At 43.7% G+C, this 11,904-nt stretch overlaps 1 protein-coding gene across 7 annotated transcripts in view; it reads right to left on the reverse strand.

The window, feature by feature from the left end:
- RARB (retinoic acid receptor beta) overlaps positions 1-11,904 on the reverse strand; it is a 318,254-nt gene that overhangs the window by 20,545 nt on the left and 285,805 nt on the right. The window lies entirely within an intron of this gene.

Below are 11,904 nucleotides of genomic sequence, written 5' to 3' on the forward strand. Positions count from 1 at the left end.
CAAACACTTGAAAGAGTGAAAAAGGCAGTGAAGCTATCTAAAGTTGCTTGCCATCTGCTCCTGCGCTCAGATCAGCCTTCTACCTTCCCCCGGCCATCGGGGATTACTGGAAATATGCATTGTGCAGCACTCGTGCTGTAATTGATTTCCCACATATTTGTGTTTTGTAATAAAATATGACAGCTGCTCCATCACCATGCTGCTCTTTGTTCTTTTAATGAAAATAACTTAATTTTCCAAAACGTGCCCAGGAGATAAGTCTATGTCCGTAGTATTTCCAGTACTTGTGAATTTTATCAAAAGGCTTGTTGTTAGCTAAAGCTAACGTCTTAAGCGTAACCAGATGTATAAGGCTTTATAACAAAGCCAAACAAAATCAATCCCTCTCCCTGAAGACTCTGTGTCAATATTAAACACCCTGAAGACTGAAAGCTGCTAGACAAATAAAAACCAATCCTAACATTCACCGGGTGTTCAAAACCTCATGGTATGTAAACCAGTGGCCTCAACTCTCAGGGTGCGGCTGGTGGGTTTGGCACACGTGAGGACGGCTGGGGATTTTGGATGGCCCAAGATCTGCTGACTCTCATTTGTACTGACCCCCCCTAGAAGGTGCATCTATCTGTGCCGTAGGGAGGGAAGCACAGCAAAATGGGCTGATGGTCAGAGCCACCTCCACGACAGCTCTTTTCCCCTGTGCAGGCCCATCTCCACATCTTCTGCAGTCGCTGCCTACATCCCTGTGAACCACGAATGATCGCAAAGAGCAGACAAATGGTGAATGTTTCAAAACAAAGAGGAGGTTTCAATACAGTCTCACCTACAGCATCTGTTCAAGAATGAATGACATGCAGTTGGGTTCATGTTCCTCTGGGTGTCATTTCTGAGAGAAAACTAAGAGTGACATGGGAAGGTGGAGGGGTGGGAAAGCAGCAGAGTCAGGGGTTATCTACAGAAATGATGTAATATGCATAACAGAAAATGAGGGGTGGATGCACTGGATTTTCTTGCTCCTTTATGAGGCGATCAGGCACACACACAATGTGACGAAGGGTTCTGGTTTTCTCACTAAAGGTTTGACTTTGCAGCTGAGAGAACTCTGACCCAAATCCAGCAGGTATTTTAAGGATGAACTTGAATTTAACTGTGTGAACAGATCTGCACTGATGTCAATTATGCATTTTGCTGGGTCAGGGCTGGGATGCTGAGCGTCCCCACCAGATGAAAGCCTAACCTTGAACACCATCAGTTCTGGTGTTTGGAGAAACAGACACTCAAAGGAGGCCAAGAAAGCTGGACAGAAAAGGTACCTTCTTGTAAAGGTTCAGTGTTACCAGTGCAATGAGGTTTTAGAGACCCTGGACTTTCCTACCCCTTCTGCAAATATTCCCCTACAGCCAATTCCCCGATGTGTTCGCTGGACTCCGGGGCAGAGCACAAGTACAGTGTCTTGCATTGAGAAAACATCCAGGACTGACGTGTCTGTCTCCAGTGCCCCAAACGGCCACTGCGCTCCAGAAGTAAATCCTAATTGCCGCTGTACTTGGGAGATAAAAGAGCTCCTTAGAAAATTATGTAAACTCCTACACAACCGCAAAGAGCAATAAGCCTCTGTAATAAAGCCCCATTTACTTATAGCTCTACGAGCTGATTGACAAATTTGCCAAAGAGGCAGCCTCAGCAACCACTTATCTCAACAGCTTTAAACTCCTCGTGCAAGACAAACACGTTATTCAGGCCAGGCTTTGGGAGCAGCTGCCAAGAGCTGCCAAAGACCAGGAGACAAGTCTGGCAGGAGCTGTGTCACCGCTCGCAGCTCTACCTGAAGTCCTTTCCCTTCCAAAGGCCACCAGCAGACACTGCTGCTGGTCAATCCACATCACCAGATCGGCCCAGCTCTGCCCTCTTTCTTTTCAGGCGCAAATCACTAAAGGTTAGGAAGGGGAGAACTAACATGTCCTGAAAACTAAGAACAGTTTTTGTCCTCCATTACCTTTTTTTTTTTTTCCCTACAATTCCAACAGCCATTATAATAATGATAAAACCTGAATAACATTTATCTTCTTGTTTTATGTATACTTTTTGTATTTCCTACATTTGTCTTTGCTAAGGCTGCAAACACGGCAGTGCTTTTATATTCCCTGTAAGATAACACAATAAAGTACTGACATATAACACCCAGGCTTCAAAAATATTAACAATTTCAATAATGTTAAACTATTATGCAGATTCAACTACAATTCAACGGAGAAAAAAAAAGAGAGAAAAAGGTTAAGACAACGCTATGTTTGAAAGAGTTAAGTAAAAACATATAAACACACACATTTACCCAGTAAATTTAAAAGCCATCACTGCTCTGCGAACAAGAACTGTCACACACCGCATGTGGGAAGGGTTCTGGATTACAGTTTATGCTTATGTTATATAAATCACACCTTTTTGTATCTTGATCTTTACATGCATATGATCACATCAATCCCTGATGCAATTCCACTGCCTTTTAATGATGATACGCCGGTGATGAATCTGTGTCACAGTTAATGCTGCCACAGAAAACTCAGGTTATGAATTTCATTACTTGTGCACTAAATTCTGACTCGATGGCTGCATTATTTAACAGCTCCCGACAGGGGACAGTATGGAAGCCTGTGAGAAATACTGGAAGATAAAAAATTGAAAAAAAAAAAAACCAACCCAAAACAACCCAAACAAACAAGGTGTTGGTGGTGGGGAAAGAGGATGAAATGAGGTGTATCTTGGTATGTGCGGAAGCCACGTCTGCGTGCGGCTCAACGCTGCTCGGAGAGCTGAGTGACACACGCCCACGCCTGAGCACGTCTGCTCCCATCCATCTCCCCATGACAGCTTCTCTGTGCCCTCAACACACACGCCGGGACTTGCACATCCACACCCAGAAACCTCCAGGCAGCCGTGGCAGGGTTTGCAAGCCAGCAAAGAGCCTACTGATCCATCCACCTTACGGACCAGAGCCTACCCTCAAACATTCACCTCCGTGCTGGATGGAAAAAGAGGCTGAACACCATCTCTTGTACCATCCCCTACCTGCTCCTGGCAGCCTGTGCTCCTCAGCCCAGGTTTGTCACCACTTTCTTTACCCATGGACACGTTTTCCTTCTTCTGCTTGAAGCAACGGGCAGGGCACAAAGCCACAGGAGGGAAGGAATACGTTTCTTAAGAAAAGCTGCGCCTGCTGTAGGGAAAACTAAGCACAGGGAGGGCACAAACAGCATCCCCCGGAGGAGCCCAGTGCTCTCATTTAGCAACCACGCAGCAATTCTCCTGCTTGAGCGGGACCATTTCAAGCATGCCACAATGCTGGGAATTGTCCAGTCTTCAACGCAAGCCCCTCAGGTCCACCAAATTTACTCACCGCTTTGCCAAAGAAAAGTCTGGGTTCCAGCCCAAGAGATTTAGGCAGTTTCTAGAAAATCAGGTAAAATTATGGAATAATCAGTGTTCATACTCCCCTTTGACAAAACATATGTGTCCAGGGGAGAAGAACGTGCAGCTCATAATTTTTCCAATTACTTGTATAACCTTTGCTTCCCCAGATGCCCAGAAGATAGCTTGACAGCACCTTTCATATATTATAATGATTAATCAGCTATAAATTCATGACTTGAAATGCTATAATTGGAGTTTTGCCTCTTGGAGATCCCCAAGACCTTTGAAGAGCTTTGTGTACTAGTTAACTGGTTTTGTTCCTGTAGCGACAACTACTAGTGTTTCCAGTTAGTTTGCATTCCTGCAAACCCACACTTCTCTTGTCCTCAAATATTTTGGAAGTTACTCGTTAAGCTAACAAATCTCAGGAGCACCATAAAGCACACAGAGCAAGTCAGTAATTGCACAGCGCTGGGTGCAAGGTAGGCTTGCAAAAAGACTCCTTTTGTTTGTGGTCGCTGATGAGAAGAGAAATTGGAGGTGAGCTGAGGCAGGACCATCCCAAACCTGCCAACTCTCAGCAGAGCACCCAGGGCTTCCAGGAGCACCAAGCTGGGGTGGAAACCCACAAGTCTTTGCACAGCTCCTTTACACTCTGACTTCTCCAATTCCAGCGGCAGCTGCTAAAAATGCCTCATTCTGGCAGAAGCAGGCAGCTGTGGACAATTTCAGTCAAATATGCAAAACGCTTAACCATTGCCACTGCCAAGTCTGATACATCAGGATAAACATCTCACACATACCACACGTCACCCTTCTCCCCATCACCCTTCAATAAACGGCGCCCTGCAAGGACGTCTTTCACAACAGCCACCTTGGAAAACCTCAAAACGAGGGAGACATAGCAGCCCCAATGCTGCTGAACCCGGATCTCTGACCCCACGGACAAGCTGCACATCATCCAGGAGCCAGTGGAAGCAGGCAAGGAGATGAAAGACCACAAGGAGGTTGGTTTTCTCATCCCCAGTGTAAGAAAAGGAAGAAAATAACCATCTTGAAAGCAACATGATCACGCTGGACAAACTGACAGGCCATCAAGTCAGAATGGTAAGAATCCTGTTCACGTTTTAACAGCAGTGCAATTGCAAGCCAAACACAGCATTAAAATATGCAGAACACCAGGTAGTTACAAATAGATTGGTTTTCCAAGGTCGCGATTTCCAGATGAAATAATGTTGCCTTTTAGGCAAAACTGCTCAGCCTTTAGAAAGGATAGGAAACTATCTTAAAACACATTTCCGAGCCAAAACAGCTTTGACATACGGAGAACGATTGGAGGCAAAGCATGTTTCAAACACAAAACTCTCATTTTCAATGGACAAAACCAATAACAAGTACACAGTCATGTAAGGGACTTCAAGTACAAAACCCGAACACACTGAAACCTCAATATTTTGTAGCTGATTCAGAGAAATCAATCATGTCAACTGTAGGGTACAATTGCCACAAGAAAACACCTCAAATTAAGTGAGATAGTATCTCTCTACACACACGTATCAAAATTAACACGGAGAACAGAGAAACAATCATGGGAGGAATTTCATAAGCACCTGGCACGCTATCGTTTTTCCCCAGGCACAGAGCAAGCACGTATAGTACAGAATTCAAGCCCGTCCCTGGTTTCCTGTTGAGAAATAACGTTCAGCTTCAGCAAATGTGCCCCGACCAGCTCCCCAGGAATCTCAGTTCAATAAGAGGGGAAAACACCACAAATCCAGAGCGTATCACCCTGCCAGCTGCTCCATGTACGCTGGTTCTTCCAGCCACCGGTGGTATTTTTTTTAACGAAGGTGAATCTGAACTCTGCCTTGCAGCCTTGTATTATTCATTACATAATTGCTATGTTTTATTGGAAATATGATCTATTATAACCTTGAATACGGTAACTTAAATGACATTGAAAATTAGATTATTCTGATTATTAGAGAAGTGAGAAAGGTACTAAACATTTGTAAGGCTGATAATCAATCAGTGTATCCATCTGAGTGCAATAAAAATCAATCAAGAGGTAGTGGGTTTAAATCTAATTTTTTAAGCATGACATTTTCTTCTGAGTTTCTTTTTTAAATGTCACCCTCTTCTACAACAGTGATTGATTCTATCCCCAGGGACGGTTAACTCCAACTGTTTTATTCATTGCACTGAGCTCTTGTATCCACAGTCTTTTCTAAATATCAGATTACTGACAACAATAATATTTTCATCCAAATGTGAAATTCAGAAATACACATTCCTGGAATCAAAACAGCAAGAAGCACAATAGTACAATAGTTACAATACCAGGGACCTTTTAATGAGCACACAGTATATTTTAATGCAGAAAATGGTGGAATTCTGTGTTCCTTCAGTTCTCTTCTCCCTGCCCCCCCTCTCCCCCCCCCAAAAAAAAAAGAGAAGGCCAAGGATTTGCTTGTCTAAAACATAATTCATTTAGAAATGTTTCAGTAGTGAACAATGAATCACTAGCTATAGGGAGTCCCTCAGTAATTCCCTGTGCCTCCAAAATAACCTTATTAGGCTATTGTAAGTATAGGGGAGACCTTTGATACCTACGGCCTAAGGGCTTCTATTTCTCCATTCATGCGCAGGGGATTTATATGGTTATATCCTATTATAACCGACGAAAGCAACACATCTCCCATTTATGTACGAGGATAACTGCGGGGTTAATATATCAAGAACGGAGTTATAAGAAGAGGTTTCATTATATGAATGAATGATACAAATGGACGCTCTACAGCTTTATTTAACTGGCCTGGAACTTGATCTGTGGTTTCAAGGATTCCATCAGCCTGAAAATTTTATTTTTGACATGAAATTTGGCACCTGCTGTTGTCACATCCTTGAAATATCAGTAGATGGAATGAGCAAAAAAGGAGTTTCCAGTCCCTTGAAGAAAAGCAATACTAAAAGAACTCAGATAAAGAACCAAAACTGGAAAGCCAATGCAGAACAACACACTGAAGACAATACCCCTTGATGACGGCTGAAAGGTACAGCTTTGGTATCCTTTTTATTTATATTTTTTTAAACTATTATTTTTATTATTTCACTTTACTATCAATTAAGAGAAGTTTTTTTTTCTCTTTTTAAGACATCCAGAATCAAAACCAACTGCTATCACACTTCGGATATCTAGAACTGCCAATCCGAGACCTGAAATCGCTGTCAAAGGGGAAAAAAAAATGGTTCTAAAGGTGGATTTGGCTTGAATGTTGCAGAAGGCTCCATGACATGCTTCAGCAAGGAAAAAAAAACAAAAGCCCATAAACTGTTTCCAAGTGTATGAATATAGCTCTAATGCCTACCTTTATATTGACTAAAGTATTTCAGGACTGGTTCGAGTTCAGCAGAACATGCCGAACATCATAACGACTGCCCAATGAATCAAAAACAAGGTGCCAGAAATACAAATGAAAGTAGCCTCCCCCCACCAAATACATCCTAAGAACAAAATTAAGAAGTTGAAAAACCAGAAATACAGCAAACAAGCGGAACAAAATGAGAAGAAAAAAGGTTTGCAGCATGTGGGTGCGGGCAGGGAGAAGAGACGTCAAGAGGAGCAGCTTAGTCGGAGCCCAGATGTGCAGGGCACAAACTCGGCACCAGGGGCTGAACCCAGAGCAGAGCCCTTGGTCTCTCTCCCCACTTCCCTACACGCTGCAGTCAATGCAGGCAGAGAGACGTGATTACACACTTAATGATAAACTGTTTAAATAGCATTTGCCCTGCGATTTCCATTTTCAAAGTGCCTTAATATCATCAACTAATTGCCGGCGTGAAATAGGATAATCCATATACTCTTAGAAGCTGATGCCTAAATAGCTACTGAAGTTTGCCAGCATTAACAATTGCAGGCAGAATAAATCACTAATATTTCCCATGAAGGCCCACGAAGTCATCTGCAATGGAAATAGCCTAGCCATACCCACTGGCTAAGATAAAATTTACTCACTGATATGTTTCCATCTGTATGTCACAGAGGCATCACCTCAAGTTACTTAATATAGCCAGAAATTCCCATCTGCAAGATGGAGCATCTCCAGAGGCAGGTCCCACAAAGTCCCTGAGCATCCTGGGCTGCTGTTGAATTAATTTACACATCTGTCATTCCCTCTTCGTTCATGCCCTGCCCCATCTCTCTTTCATAATTTCACATGAAATCAGTCACTTCCTTACCCCAAGTATAAACCCCACAATTCTTATTAAGATCCACCATGCCACCTGCAACAGGTTTGCAGGGTAATAGCATCACCTGGTGGGTATTGCCAGCCATCCCTTCCCCTGCTCAGTGCAGAAATGGGAAGGAGCTTTGGGAATCAGTCATTCACTCCACCCTCGGAGGTTTCCCAAACTCAGAGGGCTCCTGTGGGTAACCCACTGTGAGGGGCCAACCCACGGCAGAATCCCATGAAACCAAAACCCTCAGGGAAATGCAATATTGTGCTCACTGTCAACTGTTTCGGCAGCCAAAATCCCAGTGGATTTACCAGGAACTTCTGCAGCAGTCCAGATAAAATTCTGTATACAGCTGGTTAAACTGAAATACTCCAGGGAACAGGAGGACAGCTTTTCTGGAATTGCAGTGTCTTAACACATTAGCTAAAAATATACAAGACCACAAACACAACGTGATTATTCTTTCTGTTCCTTACAGCTGAAGTGACCAAGTGCACACAGAGCAGTTGAAAAACAGCCTGAAATAAAATTTCTGTTAAGTTATATTGCATTTGTTTTACCACAGGCTGTGTAAAGAAAAAAATCCCTAAATTTCAAACCCTGAACTTTCAGTCAGAAGTCACTAAGAGGCCATTAAATCCATCTCATCTGATTTCAGCTGTTCAAGTGCCCTTTCGAGCTGCCTTCTCAAAGCAACTGCCCTTTTGAGTTACAGTCTTGAAGCCTGGTACACTAACTCTTAATGGATAACCAATTATAGGTAAAAATATCCTGAACCTGACCTTTCTCTCCAGGGTCACCAAAAGGTAGATCAGTCTGCTCATCTACAGATATTACATTAATTTCTCTTAGGAGACAGTCATGGTAGTATGGTGCCTCACAACCGGGAGAAGCTGAGGTTATCCACAGTCATTAATTCGATTTGTTGGGCATTATCCGGGGCCACTGATGGGCAGGGAAGAGCGTGGCTGTTAACTAAGACCAGGCGCTATTCCTTCCCACTACCTGCCCTGACCTTAGCACTTCACGCACTTCAACCTGCTGCAGCTATTTTATTTCTCATCCCAACATGCACACAGCAAAAGAACACGACTTGCTTTTTACTTAACTGGAAAGCTACCTACCATGACAAATTGAAGTCTCTTCCCTGACAACACTATTAACAGACTCCTTCAACAAAACAACTTTCCATAACAAGCACATTCATTCAATGTAATGAACGAGTGTCAGCCACAGGACAAATTCTGGGTATGTGTGATAAAACTGACTTTATGGGACAGCAAATGGGAAAGCTACAATTCTGTCAGGGGAGAAAAAAAAAAGGGAGGTGAGCTGGAAGACCTTTCCCTTCACTTGCTGGTGGCTGCTCAGTACCCAGGGCAATAGGTCCCCAGAAGGAAGAGCAGACGTTCAGGAATAACACCAAGACGACACACCACCTGTATTTCTCCCCCCCGCCCCCTTTTTTTTTATGGCTGGATTCATGCAGTGAATGCAGTTTGACTTTCCCCAAACAGGGTTCAATCCTACATTATTCAACAGAATTAAAAATAACAGCCCAGACCCATCACCACTGCTGTTTTTGTCTTGCAGTGGTGCTACTCCACTGATCGCAGCAGAGTCCTATTAGTGTAAAACTACAGCAGCGTAGGGGGAGATCAGGTCTAATATCTGTATCTGCAGATGGATAACACCGCAATCATACCCGAGTTTCATTTCTTTGTTTTGCCCCCAAGGCTAAATTTCACATTTGTACCTCCTTGGTGCCTTGCGCAATTGTGTAAAGGTGCATCTAGCGAGAGAGCTGCCAACTGACAACACATCTGAAGAGGCTTGCGTGCGCGGTGTACTTCATCAAGCACAAAGAACACATCGCCTCCCGCAACCGTAAATTGAGCTCATGAAGGCGGAGGCACAGTTGTTCCCGGCGCGTTTTAAGAAAGAGAGCCACGGTCTCAAACCGCAGCGTTAGCCTGCGTTACAGCCTCGGCAGCTTGCAGCCCTGGCCTCCTGCTAGGCCAGGGATCATAAAAGCAAAGAAACAGCTCAGCTACTATTTACCTGTTTCTCTGGAGCTAATGTGGAAAGCACACCATTATGAACTTACACAAATTCCTTCCTGAGGACAAAGGCTTGTTGATACTACTACTACTACAACAAAAAAAAATATATTTATACATATATATATACATACATATATCTATAAAGATCAGGAGGTTAATTCCAGCTCTCAATGTGCCAGGGCTGGCCCCTGAAATGGTGAGGGCAGGGGGGATGTGGAGTGTGTGTCTCCCCAGCCACACTCAACCTCCCTGCCCAGGCTCTGCTTCTGCTCCACCAGGAGAGGCAGCCCAGGAGCAAGAGAAAGGAAGAGCTGTGTTACTTGACCAGGTGGACCAAAAAGCACCAGAGGATTGGCCAAAACATTACCAGTTTAAGCCTCATATCTATGTGTGGTCCAACACAGCTGGTGGGCATGCATCTGCACCTGCCAGTGGGCTTGGCCTGCAGTTGGGTCCGATTTTTTAATTAATAGTGCCTGTCATTAAAATTGTTTTGGTGCAATACGAAGAGAATGGTTTTAACAAACGACAAAATAGCGTGCTGAAACAATACTACTGCATCCGATGGCACTTCAGCATGTTGTTTGCCTAGTCTCCCCTTCCCAAAAGCTGAGCAATTGGAATAAACAATTTCAAATCCGTTGTTTGTTTTTCCTTAAAAAAAATAATCACATAACTACATTATCCTTTTTTTCACAAACTGTAACCTAAGGAAAAAGAAAAAAGTGACATCAGGGGCTTTCTTTTTCTTTCCATCCACAGGATTTTGGGAAGGCCAAGCCAAGCCAGCCGGCAAGCTCCAGGAGCTCTGAGCTGGCAACATCACTGAGTTCTGGGAAAAGCCCCGCTGAAGCTGGTGGCTGACACAGGGAAACAACTTCATTCGCTTTCAGCTTTAGCATCTTGCTGCCCACCCCGAAATGTGACGCCAGAGAGCTGAGGCACTCAAAATGCCTTTGACTCTCAGGTTTTCCTTCGGGCAGGACGGTCCTTTCCGCCCGTGCACGCCGTAACTCAGCACCGACTGAACCTGCGGCAGTGGAAGCCAGAGCTCACAGTCAGCATCTCCATGCCTGGGACAGCAGCAGGCTCTGAAGTGACTCTTTCAAAGGAAAAAGTGCCTGGGAGACAAAGGTTTGTGTGTTTAATAAACACTGCTCCATCCATAATTCACATGCAGAAATACTGCTTTACATCTATTGATGCAGGCTCTCTGGACATCTGTACTCCTGCTTTATGTAGCGGCAGAAGCATCACAGAATTACGGGGTCGAATACCCCTAACACACCTGCAGCAACCTCAGCTGTTTCAGCACTCACATTATGGCATTAATCACTCCACAAGCCTGCACCTAATTACCACCCTGTCTATTTTGATATATTTTATCTTTTATGTATAATGCCAAAGAAGTTCTTTAAAATACATTCCAACTACTCTTTCATTAAAAAAAAAAAAAAAAAAAAAAGAATTCAAAAGAAAATGCTTTCTTGTCTGGGAGTTAAATTCTGAAACAGCAGGAGTAAGTGGACCAGATTATTTAAAAAAGGAGTGCTAGTAACTACAGGACTGGCCTAAAGAGCTTAATTCTGCCAGACAGGGTCAAGCAGAATCAAGTCCTGATTTCTTCAAAAGATCTTATAAATATCCCCAGTAAAGCCAGCACATAACTTTTTTACATCCAGTGCTTTCACAGTACGCCAGATCAGCCTGATGTAGTGATCATACAAGGAGCAAAGCAGACAGACACTTGTTTCCAGGAAACAGCAAGATACTAAAAAAAGCAGCCTTTTTATTGTTGATTTGAAATCAAAGTGATCACTGAGGCCTCTGCAACTTCCAGCAGAAGACTTACTGCACACAAGGGAGTTCATTTTGAGAAGGCAAGCAGGCAGCAGGTCACCACAGAGTTAACTCAATAAAATAATAATTTCTACTTGGATAAACTGACCTAGTTTTCCCCGACTTCTCCATGAAAACAAAGGAAGCAACTTGGACATGACGTCTGAAAGGGAAGCCAAGGGGCCTGAATTCAACATACTCCTGGCCCTCAACTAAATGATGGTGGTGGTCCCCAGGTGACACTATAAATGACGAACCAGCATAGGGCATTATTAGCAGTTTGTACCCCCATCTTATCTCACTGATGTCAATGACAAATCTTTCATGCCCTTCAACAGTGTGGGAGTGGGCCCTGAAC

Source organism: Streptopelia decaocto (genome assembly GCF_964273445.1).
Source record: "Streptopelia decaocto genome assembly, chromosome: 2".
In the NCBI taxonomy this organism is placed as follows: domain Eukaryota; kingdom Metazoa; phylum Chordata; class Aves; order Columbiformes; family Columbidae; genus Streptopelia; species Streptopelia decaocto.